Below are 13,149 nucleotides of genomic sequence, written 5' to 3'. Positions count from 1 at the left end.
CGGAAATCATTGAAGGATGTGGGGTCATCTGTTTTGGGTATCAGGGCAATGAAAGTCTGGTTCATAGGGGGATGGATGTGCCCATTGATCCGGCTCTCCTCAATGACTTCCAATAAGTCCTCGCCCAGCATATCATAGAAAGCAAGATAGAACTCTACTGGCCAACTGTCCGGCCTTGGAATTTTATCTTTTTTGAACCATTTGAGTGTGCTTTCCAGCTCCTGATTGGTAACTGGTTGAATGAGATCTTCAATGTCCTCCTGTCCCACAAACCGAGGAAAATGACCTGCAAGATTGATAACGTCAGGTAGATTGATGACATTCGGAGCAGTGAATTGGTGCTTGAAGTGTAAGACCCCCAATTTGGCAAGTTGCTGATGCGTGGAAGCCCAACCATCTGGTTCACTTGGCAATTTCCAAATAGTGTTTGATGCCTTTCTTCCATTTGCGAGATTATGGAAGTATTTAGTATTATTGTCTCCAGCTTTGAGCCAATTGGCTCTGCTTTTAAGCCTCCACAGCTCCTCCTTTTCTTGTAAAATCTTTGTTTTTTGCCCAAGCAACTGGTTCAGTAATGATTTCGAAGCCTCAGTGAGGTAGCCAGTCCCTTTATCATCTATCAGTAGAGCTATCTGTGCTTCAGTATCAGTAAGCATCTGTTCATCACTGAGACGCTTTCTCCTCCCCCAGGTCTCAGTCAGTTCTTTGATCTTCTTTAGTCTATCACAGAAGTCCACCGCTTTCCTCTGCTCTCTTAGGGGGGGTTGTGATGCCCAGAAATTCGAGACCATATTGATGTAATCCGACTCTTTGAGGAATCCAACAAATAATTTGAAAGGGGATCGGGCCTTTAATTTTTTATTGCTGACCTGAAGTAGTATCGGATGATGATCAGAAAGACCACCAGTGCTGACCCATTGTCTATATAGGGGAAACAATTGAATCAGATCCTCATGCATCATAAATCTGTCTAAACGCCGCCCCAGAGCTGCCTCACCAGTACGCTGATTGTGCCAAGTTGGGAGCTTCTTATTCATAGGTATATCCACAAGTCTATGTGCATCAATTAACATATTCATTTGATCCGTGATAGGATCAATCTGAGCATGATGCCCCCAGGATTCTCCAACCCCCAGGGAGAAATTGAAGTTGCCCCCTAGCACTGTATTCTGTGTAATGTGATTTCCATTCAGAAAGTTTTGCCAGAATGATAGCCTATTCTGGTTGGGGCCATAAATGTTAATAATCCTGATAGGTAAACCCAAATCGCCCATGAATATGTCCATGCCGAGGAAGCCTCTGCCCCCCCATATGGAGAGAGGCCTGCTTTTTCTTGGATTAATGCCAATGACTAGACCACCAGATCGGCCACTAGCATCCAATCCATGGAGAATCCAGCCAGGGAGAAGAGCCTGTAGGCTTCGCACCGCCACCTCAGAAGTGCATAAGGTTTCCTGAAGGAATATTATATCACATCTTGATTCATGTATAAGCCTTTTCAGAGCCAAACGTTTTTTGGGGTTGGCTAGTCCCCTGCAATTGTAGGAGAGCCAGATCATGGGGAACCACAGGTCAGGGGCTCAATAGCTCTAAGTGCCCGTTCAATGGTATACTGTCGCCCCTGGGCGACATCAGCAACAACATTTAGTATGGCCGAGTTGATTTTAGATGGTCTACCCCTCTTTGGCTTGCGGTATCGTCTAGGGGATGATCCCAGACCAAGCAATCTGGAACGAGCCCGGGGTCTGAGGTGGTAGGGGTGTGATCCGGAGCCGACCGGAGAGGAAGAGGGTTTGGGAAGGCCCAACTCCAAAATGTGAGGGGAGGGTGTGGTGGAGAAGGTGGGTGGAGGAGGAGCAATGGTGCAGGGGATGGAGGGAAGGTGTACTTGATCAAATTGAGTGGACCGCAAAGAAGAGTGCATAACAGAATGCAATGCATCAGAAATATTATGAGAACTGGTGGGAACAGTAACATTACCCGGATGAGCTGGAGCAGACGCCGCGGTCTTGGAACGAGTACGAGGCGGCCCAGGTGTAGATGAAGCCTTTCTTGTGGTATTCTTATTGGCACCTTCGGTAGTCAGCTTTGATGGTGTCTCATGTTGAGTCTGCTCCCCTTCCATAGGAATATTAACTCCTATGTTTTGATCCACTGTAGGCTGCTGTCTAGGTCCTTTGGTATCCTCGGAAGTCACCCCCGAATTCAGTGGGCAGTCCTTATAGAGATGACCAATTTTATGACATCTTCGACATCAAAAAGGAACACCTTCGTAGTCCAGCAGTTCCTTGCACGAGAAATGTCTGTGATGCAGGGTGATTTTCTCCTCTAGTCCCAGCCTGGTGTCAAGGTGAACGAGAATGCATGCCATTGTCATGATTTCATATTTCTCATAGGATTTGTCATGCTCCAGGTAAGTGCCTAGAGTGTCGCCAATTCTCTTGAAGACATACGGGGTCCAAAATTGCATGGGCAGACCAGGAAGACGAACCCAGATGGGTCCAGCCCCCAATTGTTCACGTTCCGGGTCGAAGAGGGGATCCCAGCGCTTAAGCAGGACTGGTGCCATCTCAATATGCCAGTATTGGGAGAGAATCCATTGGGTGTATTCAGGCCTGTGGAAGTGCAATGCGAACCAGCCCCTCGCGAGGACTCTGATTTCAGGAAGTTCTTTGAGAAGAGTGCCCCATATCTCCTCCGCCCATAGCTTGAGTCTTTCCACTGAGTAGGTACGACCCCTTACCCTGCCGACCAGGACTTTACGGGCAGTTTCCAAAACATCCGGCATCTGAGCTTCTTCGCCAAAGGTGATGTTGAAATCAGAATCTATAGCTCGAAGGCACCTGCCTTTTTTCAATTTCTCTGAGCGCTTACCAAAGGGGAGGTCCTTTAGGAGCTTACGGCACGGATCTGATGAACTGTGTTGTGCGGATCCCGCAGATCGAACCGGAAGCAGTGGAGTATTAAAACAGCCCGAGCGGATAGGGGAGCGAGGTCCAATACCGCTAGTGCCCGGGAGGAGAGAATGGGGGGGGCGCAATGAATCCTGTGGGTTCTGCGGCATAAATGAGACGGAGGGTGAATGTGAGGTCGATGGAGGCGGAGGCGGTGGGGGCTTTGGTAATGCAGGGCGAGTAGGGTTCAGGAGCGGAGAATCAAATGAAGGCGAGGTCTGTAAGTAGGAACCCAGTAAATGGAGCGTAGCAGGAGAAAGGGGTGGGCATTCAAGGGCCGGAGAGTCGGCCAGGTGAAAATCCGAGGATTTCTTCTTCCCTGAGAGTGGCAGATGCGGTTGAAGGGATGAGGCAGCTGTCTCAGAAGCAAGCTCAACACTCCGGGGTTTCATAGTAGGCCGCTTCGTATGCGCCCAGATGTCTTGGTGAGGCGTGGGGTCCGCCTCGTAGTCTACGAGGTCTTCATCACCCATGCTGCCTGTCAATACAGAGATGCTCCAGAGAGAAACGACTAGGGGACCGCCTGACAGATTGATAGGAGAGCCTCTGCGCTAATGGGACTGGTGGGGGACCGCAGAGTAACCCGAGGTGCTAAAAAAAAACCCGTGAACTGTTGTCGCGATGCTGCCAGTCAAAGGTCCATGAACCGAAAGCTCAGGCCGATTGACGCCATGGTGAGAATCGAGTCTGAAACGAAACTAGAGTTTCTATATCGTGTAACATGTTATCGAATGTTATTAAATTTACCAGTTTTGATTATTGCAAATGTCTATTTATCAGACGAGAAGAAATTGCATCTGCTAATGTATTTAAATGTCTTGGAATACGCTGATATTCAATGTAATCAAATTCACGTTCCAAGAGACGAACTCTCAAAAATAACCTTAATAACACTGGATTTCTAATGGCATAAACCCTGTTAAGCTTTAATACAATGAGTTCAGAATCCAACCCAACAATCAAATTCTGAATCCAAAATGAGATGGATTCAGATAATAACTCAATCATTGCACTATACTGTACAATGTTATTTGTTGTTTGACCAAGGCTTACCCCATGCATAGACACTATCTCGTCAGAGGGTGAATAGATAACCCAAGTTGCAGAAGAAATGTTTTGTGTACTATGAAAAGCACCATCAGCAAAACCAATGTATGTTTGAAGAGACGTTGACATCTGCAATATCAACAGTAAAATCAGGATAAGCAAGAATAGTGATAAGAGCACTCTCTAAACTAGGCACACTTTTCTAGTCTAAAACACACCAGTTGTAAATAAACTAATCTAACAAAAAATCTTCACACAGAATTTAACCATAATATCTCTTCAGATAAAGTCCATTTCTAGGTTTACCCAAAGAGGCACTGTCAAAATATATCAATTCATAAGCCCCTTTTTTCAGCTTTCGCTTAACAATGTAAGGACCATGCCACATAGGTACAAATTTTCCAGCCCCTATCTTATCGTTCGCTTGATCATATAGTAAAAGTAGGTCTCCTTCTGAAAAATTACGAGGTGTAACATTTATGTCGTACTGAGCTTTTATTTGTTTTGCATGAGTCTCGTTTGCTATTGCAGTAGTGTGTTGATTCTCATTTAGCTGAGCTAAGTACAAAAAATGTTTCTCCTCTTCAGAAGTAGCTGGGAGTAATTCTATGTCTAATTTCAATGACGGAATTTCACGTTCAATAAGTAACACTGCTTCCAAACCATAGACCAGATGAAAAGGAGTGAAACCAGTTGATGTTTTCACGAAGGTTTGATATGCCCAAAGTGCTAAAAATAGCATGGTATGCTAATTCGACTTATGAATACCAATGATTTGTTGGATCATAGTGACTAAGAATTTATTGATAGCTTCAACCAAACCATTATCTTGTGGGTAATATGGAGTAGAACTATCGTGGCGCAGGCCAAGTTGATCTGTCAGTTCAATCATCATGATCTTTCAAAAGTGACTTCCATAATCAGTAATAATAGCTTGAGGAACACCGAATCTAGCAATTATATGATTGAATATGAAAGTTGCAGCAGTCTTTCCATCTGCCAAAAATGTAGGCATCGCCTCGGCCCACTTAGTAAAATAATCTACCACTAGGATAATATACGCATGCCCCACGACCGAGTGAGGGTTACATGTAATAAAGTCAATACCCCACTTTGCGAAAGGATCGACAAAAATTATATGGTGGAGACGAGCAAGTGGAGCGCGTATTTTACAATCAAAGATTTGACAATTGTGGCATTTTTGGATTGCTTAGATACATTATTTGAATAAGGATGGCCAGAAATAACCAGCGCGCAATATATTTTGGGTTGTGGCATACCTGGAAATATGACTGCCACATCCTCCAGAATGACAGTCATTCAGAACCTTTTTAGGTTCTTCATGAGTTAGACAACGTCGGAAAACAGAATCTGCCCCACGACGATAAAGTGTATCACCAATAATATTGTATTGTTGGGATTGGAAATGTATTTTCCATCGCTGAGATCATGAAATTTCAGGCCGAAAAGATTGGGTTTGGAGATAAACAATAATATATCCATACAAAGGATCAAGAGTACTGATAAGGAACAAGGATTCATCCACAATGGGCTACTCTTCCACTGTTTTAGTATCAGTACGCGGGAAACCACACATCAGTTCGACAAAAACCAAAGATTTCTTTGCCTTGGATTTTTCAAATTCCAAGTCAAATTCCTGCAGGATAACTATCCATTGGAATACTTGCCCCCTAGCAATTGTTTGGTCAAGATATACATCATAGGGTTACAATCAGAAATTACTGTGGTTTTGTGTAATAAGATGTAGTGACGAAATCTTTGGATAGCTTGGACAGCTGCTAAGGCCAATTTCTCCACATGTGAATATTTAAGCTTAGCCGGATGCAGAGTTCGACTAAGATAGTAAATCACATGTTCATTGTTGAATTCATCTTCCTGAACTAAAAGCATGCCAATGGTGGAATGAGAGCGGCGAGATACAAAAAGTAATCCTGGTTGTAATTGGGAGGATGCACTAACAACACATGGGTTAACGCGTGTTTAAGTGCATCAAAATATTTGTTAGTGATCTCATCCAAAAATAATGGAGTATTATGTTTCAACAACCTGGTAAAACCTTTCGTTATCTCGGTGTAGTTAGGATTGAAACGATGTAAAAAGTTTGCTTTTCCTTGCAAAATTTGGAGTTGGTGAAGAGTCGAAGGAGGAGGTAGATTGACGATAGCTTCAACCTTCGAGGGATCGACACAAATGCTAGCCTTTGAAATGACAAATCCCAGTAAGCGACTCGTTTCTACCCAGAAAACACATTTGTGTGGATTCAGTCGAATTCGATAATGCCTACATTTCATAAAGATAGCTCGTAAATGAGTGAGATAATAAGCTCTATGTGATGAATGGGCAGGTAAATCATCGAGATAAGGCTGCACAATGTGCTTGATGTCATGAAATGCGTAAGAAATGGCCGTTTGAAAAGTTGCTCCAACGTTCTTCAATCTAAAGGGTAATTTGCAATAAGAAAATGTCCCCAATGGACAAACGAAAGTTGTTTTAGGTTGATCAACAGGGAGTATGTTGATTTGATTGTAACCAGAAAAACCATCCATAAAGGAGAACATTTCACTGCCGGGACAATCATCAATAATTTGATCAATATAGGGGGTTGGATAATTGTCTTTAGGACAAGCTCGATTAATATCCCTATAGTCGATACATATTCTTATCGTTCCTTTTTTTGTTAACAGGAACAATATTTCATACCCAATCGGTTAAAGGAATTGGATAAATGAAACCTGTGCAAAGTAATTTCTCAACTTCAGCTTTGATAGTTGTAGCGTTTCTTGGATGTATCTGACATAAACATTGCCGGATAGGTTTAGCATTCGAGTATGTTTTAATTTCATGAACAACAATTGATGGATCGATTCCTGGCATTTCTTCATATGACCAGGCAAACACGTCGCAGAATTCTTGAAATAGGGCTTTATAAGTTTGGATTTCATCATCTATACAGGAAGCACCTATATGAATGTTTTCAATAACTTCGGGCTTAATTGAAATGTTAGTAGGAACTATTCGAGAGATATTTCCCATATTTAACTTAGAATCAGAATGTTGAAATGGATTGTGGTTCTTTGACATAGTCAGTAGTAAAAATAGAAGAAAAATCATTTTCAAAATGATCAAGCTCAGGTAAAAATGAAGATAGGTGATGAAGATCTTCACATGTTAAATCATCAACAGACAAAAGTTCACGAATCTACTCATCAGTATGAAAAATATCAGAAGGTGTTGTTGTAGCTAAGGTTGATATCGAAAGTGATTCCCCATCGACCACATTCATTAGATCAGTTTCGGTTGAACAAGAATCAGAAAATGACTATATAGCCTGATATGCAATTTCAAAGGGACTCAAAGGCATCGCGCCATCAAAGGAATCCACCTCAGAATCGGAAGGTACGATCCAAGGATCATCAAAAGCAAGAGTGTTTGATGAAATCTTAAGAATATCTGCAATAGAAGGTGATACGTTAGGAGGAGGGAAGGAAAAAGTTCCTAGTAAACCAGAATCTTTAATCAAACCTACTCCAACATCCTTGTAAGGGATAGTTGTTTTACCGATGTGCTAAATACTATTTTTAGAGGCTAGGTCGGATGAGAAATAAGTTAGTTGGTCTATCGTAACAATATTTCCATTCTGAGGCAACTTGATAAGCCGAAAGACCGATAAGACAATAGCAGCCATAGCATAAGACCAACTGCAACCCAAGAGAAGGTTGTAATCTAGAGGGGCATAAACCACTTCCACATCTAGATTTAAGGTTTTGCCTTCGACCCCTATAGGTAAATCCTGCAAAAATACCAAAAGGATGGAACCCTTGGCCATCAAAAGCCTTTGGAATTGTCGGAGACTAATTGAGTGTGGGAGAACCAAGCGATCTCCAACAATGGATCAACATAATACACGTAGAAGCCCCTTCATCAATCACAATCCGAAAGCAAGGCATGTTTTTGACTAACACTGGAATCTGGAAAGCCATTTGATGAGGTAGGCGGGGTGTACTATGCTCTAAATCAAAGATGATTAGGTTTCAATCTTGTATATTGACAACTCTTACCGCAGAAAATAGTAATTTACGCTATGCTGGGCAAGATTGCAGCACTTCAAAAGTCAACATTGTTGAAGGGGAAATAGCTAAGTCTTCAACAATGTTATAATTCTGAGCAGCTCTCGCATGTGGATTGAAAGCTGATTTATGAACTATACCTTTAGCAAGAGGTTTGATTACTAAGTCAGGGTTGGGTTTCTCGATCTGTAGCAGATCAGAACTAGGAGGCGTTGTAGTTGATGTGTTTGAATTAGAAGATTCTGTTTCTTTACCACCAACAAGATTTTTACTAGCATAATCTTGCGATCGTGTCGCAATATTGACATGAGACATCATCATAATGGGTTCTTCTGAGGCATTCGAGGAAGAACCAATCATATTACTATATTGAGTAAGAAAAGGATCCTTCAAGGCAGTAGGGGTTTGAGAACCTTTAATGATTTTCGAAACCTCTACTCGATGTGGGCAGTCTTTGATAAAATGATCCTCATTGAAAATGAAAGAAGGATAGTGGGGCTTACATTTTTCGTCAGTAGATTCATTTTATCTTTTGAATTTTTTTTGTTTTCTTCTTCCCCTTCTTTTTACTACCAGATTTTGATTTGGTCGTAGATGAGTCTACGACATGGATGTCAGTAGAAAATTCAGCGGAAGAATCTCCTTTTGAGGAATCATGTAAATTTATTATAGGAGAATAATTCTTTGAAGATTTCTTCTTACTTTTAGTACTAATTGAACCAATCATACCATCAATGGCATGAGACCCTAAAGGAGCTACAGTTATTTGACCGTGTTTTGGAAGATCAGGGATTTTTTCATGTAAAGAACCTAACTGCGTCTAGACGAGGTCAAGGTACTGAGCCTGAGAAATGACTTGCTCTTCAGTGACCACTCCTCCCTTAGCTACATCTTCAGTGATTTTGGGTAACAATGATTTAATGAACCATTTCGCTAAAATTTGATTTGGAACGAAAACTTTCACTAAACGGCTTTTACATTGCCATTCATGAATATGATCAGAAATATATGTGGATGTGGATTGTTTTAGTGAAGTTAACAGTTTCGTGCCATTGTTGTATCTGGCAGGCAACTGAAAATGAGCTAAGAAAGAAGTGGCTAACTGATTGAAATTATAAAAAGAGGCTCGTGGTAACTCAATGTATCATTTGGCAGCAAGACCAATAAGAGTTCGTTGAAAAAGACGCAATAGAATTGAATCATCAATGATTGAATTAGATGCACACCAGAGGTGATAATTCATAACGTGATTTGATGGATCCTCTCCTAACTTACCCCCGAATTTTGGGATAGCATTGGGCAAGTTACTAGGCATTGGAAGCCAATACGGAAGATAGTAAATCAGATCATTCGTAAGGCGTGACAAATCAGGTAAATCCAAAGTTGCAATAAATGGTAACTGACGGTTAGGGTTGCAAAAACCTTGAGTAACGAGACCAGATCCAGGAGGAGGATATCCAGGATAACCTGGGATTGGATTTGCATTAGGAATGTTATAACCTCCCGGGAAACCAGGATTAACCAGACCAAACTGGGGTTGTTGAGGTTGTTGATAAGTATAGCTAGGATACGGTTGATACTGATAAAATGGGTTTTGTACAGTAGGACCGAATTGATACTATCCCTGGTATGGTTGATAGGTGAATTGCAGTTGACTAGTGACAATCGTACTTGGAACAGCTTGTACTGCGAGCATTTGGACCGAAGTTTGAACTGTAGGTCTTGACTGTGGCACAGAGACTTGAGGAGTTTGCATTAATGCAGGGATAGTAGAAATCGGAGCTACAGATACTCTAGAAATAGGTGTGGTAGGTTGAACACAAGTTGTAGTAGTTGCAGCAGTTTTAGGCGGAGTCTAAGGTGAACTAGGCCCAGGATGTTGAACAAAACTAGGTGTAGGGGTTTGAATAATAGGTTGGACAGGTTGCTGGGTTGGACTAGAAACCAAAGGTTGTCTAGGTTGATGAGATAACTATAGATTAGGTTGCATAGTCTGCTGAGTTTGAGATGGATCCCACACCATATTCATTCCGGAGTATGCACCCATAAAAGGTTGTGCATATGGAGGACCATAACCTGGTTGAACATAGGGCTGATAATGAAGCGATACATTGTTGAGCTAATTTGTGGACCTAAATTAACACAATTATTTCTTATCAATCTGGGTTGTTTATGCTTTGAGGCAAGTTCACTAGTTGTGAAGATCAGATATAATCAAACCTTGAAAGATAAGTTATTCAAAATCTAAAAGTAATACATTCTATAACTCTAATTCAATCAGCTTAAAAAGAGGAAAAACATTGAAATGGTTCTTGAATCAAGAAATCCACCTTCACCTCAATTATCACTTAATGAATCAGAGATTGAAACCAAAAGCTTAAGATGGATAAATTATTAATGAAATAAGCTCTTAACTTAAGAGACACATAAGGTATTCCATCATAATTCATTCATCTCAATATCAAAATCTCAATGAGAAACTACTTGCATGGAAACAAAAGAAACTAGTTTTGATTCATCATTTTAGCAGAAGGGATGCCCAACTTGAACACTTGTTTTTCCAACTCAATAAAGTGATGAATAAGGTATTAACTAATGAAATCAATCACTATGCATAAACCATAAAGCAATCTAAAATAAAGCTTTGAAAAACTAGTGCTACAACAACCAGATTACAAGGAAATACAACTAGTTAACAAGGAAGTGTACTTAGCTTGGAATGGGGGCCCTCCACCCTTGCCTTGCACACTTGAGAGGTGATATCAGAAGCTTAAATTCAGTCACACATCCATAGCATTGAACAAAAAAATAATAATAACACAAGTCTTCAAATTAACTCCTCAATCCAAAGATGTCACAACATAAAAGTATATCATAAGTCAATACATAAACCATCAAAGTTTTGGCTTTAAATAAGAAGTCTCATGAACAAACTGATCTATATTCACTCAAAAAAACCCATCTACTCTCATCCACCTATATAATTCAAATTCATTACTCCCATCCCAAGAAAGATGACCAATCCTATAAAATCTCAAAACTGCCCTATTTCTATGGGATTCCTGAATGACTAGTCATGGTTGACTAGCACCAAATGGGCCTAATAAAGCTTGTTCTGTTCGAACTAAGCATTGTTGGCTTAGTCCTAGTTCCCAAGCTGTTCATCCATGCATTCCATTTGTGCCCAAGTGTCCTGCAACCATATCAACCATAAATCTATTACGGGAATTTCTGAATCTGCCAATTTTGCACTAAAAAACCAAATTTTCATAAAAACTTTGGAAATTGAAAAATTATAATTAAATACCTGAATGGATATCAAATATACATCAAAATGGGATAAATGAAGGGAAAATGGATGGAAAATAGATGGATAAGTAAGTTTCTTTGAGCAAAAATGAGACCAAAACTAAGGCCCAACATCTCTCTCTTGCTTATCATCAAGCATGTCCCCATGCTTGCTTGCTCCTCTTTGACCTTCTTCTCTCTGTAGTAGATGCTGTACCTGTAGATGCTTCCTGTTGTGCTGCCCTGACCAAACAATCCAAAACTGTGTCATGTCTCTCCCTAAACAAAGCTACTTTGACCTTTTGTTTTTCATACTTTGCGTGCCACATGTTCTTTTCCTTTAGCCATTTAAATGCTTGCTTAGAAAGTAGATCATTTTTCCTTTTCAGTCTCCCCAATTCTTCATTTAATTTTTCATTGCCTTAACCAATTTAGCATTATCTTTCTTATTTGCCTTGTTTTCCTCTTTTAATTGTTTCTCCAAGATTTTTCAAATTTCCAATTGGTCAGTTAAGTCCCCGATTCTTCCCAAATTGATTTCTCTCTCAAAATCTTGTGTTGTTTTCATTAGTGATGCTACTGCTGCATCATCATATGAAGAATCCTTCTCAAATACCTCTTGTGCAATATCATTTTCTTCTTGTTTTCTTGGGGAATATTTTTCTACTTCCTTGTCTAAATCAATGGGACTTTTATTCCTAAATCTACTAGGAATAGACATAACAGACGTTTCATTTTCTTGCATGGCCATGTTATTCTGTTGTTTGGCTCTTGTTCTGGGATGCAAGGGTGAGTTCATCAATCCTCTGTTTTCCTGTTCTGTTTTATCCTGTACTTCATTAACCTGTTCAATGAATTGATTTTTAGACATGAACTCTCGCCACACTATGCCCTATGATCTCACCTGATACTCAACTAGGATTTTGATTAATCCTTGGTGATAAATATGTCCTACTTTAGGCCTGTGTTCATGTTTGACTGTTTCAATCATTCTCAAAAGGCTCCTATATAGGAAATAAGGCAAGTTAATCCTATCCTCCCCTTTAATATGCTGCGGAAGTCTGACATGATACAAGTGGGCAACGCTATATCCTCTATCACAAGTCAAAAAATTTGGATGACCAAAACCTACTCACCCCATGGTTCATTAAACCATTCCCTGGGTATCCCTTTTGTTCTATCAAATGTCCCTTTCCGGTTCTTCTCAAGAAAGAAAGTCCAAGCTTTCTCCTTGAAGTGCAGCCATTTGTAATACTTCTCACCTATCATGGGTAGATATAAAGCTTGGGAAAGATATTCCTGGGTTACAGGAATAATGACATCTCCTACCCGTGTCTGGTCTTGACTGAAATTGTTTATAAAGTCCCTGGTTATTTGTTCAGAGTGGCCATCAAATTTTTGTAAGAAAATTATCATCCCTGCTTGGTAAAGTTTTTCTATAGTTTCCTTCCCCCAACTTTCTATCTGAAATTTTGGCTCTACTCTGACTGACATTGCTTCTGTAAACCAATCAATGAATTCCTCTGCTGTTACTAATTTCATCTTGACAATAAAAATATAACTATTTGTTTGTTTTCAAAATGAAATTTTGAAAGCAAAGAAGCTTACCTTCCTCCTCTCAATCAACTTAATTCTGACTTTCTTAACCTCTGTTTGACTCTGCTCTCTACAACAACACTGTTTTAGTTCCCTGTTCAATGCAAACAAACACATGTATACCCCTGTCAATATGCTGTTCTCTATTTTTGAAAACAAAAATACATATACAAACA

This window comes from Pinus tabuliformis, chromosome 1_2, assembly GCF_031772625.1.
Source record: "Pinus tabuliformis cultivar Carrire ecotype Pingquan chromosome 1_2, CPIR1, whole genome shotgun sequence".
Lineage (NCBI taxonomy): Eukaryota > Viridiplantae > Streptophyta > Pinopsida > Pinales > Pinaceae > Pinus > Pinus tabuliformis.
The sequence above is the reverse complement of the archived record's forward strand: the minus strand, read 5'-3'. Positions refer to the sequence as shown.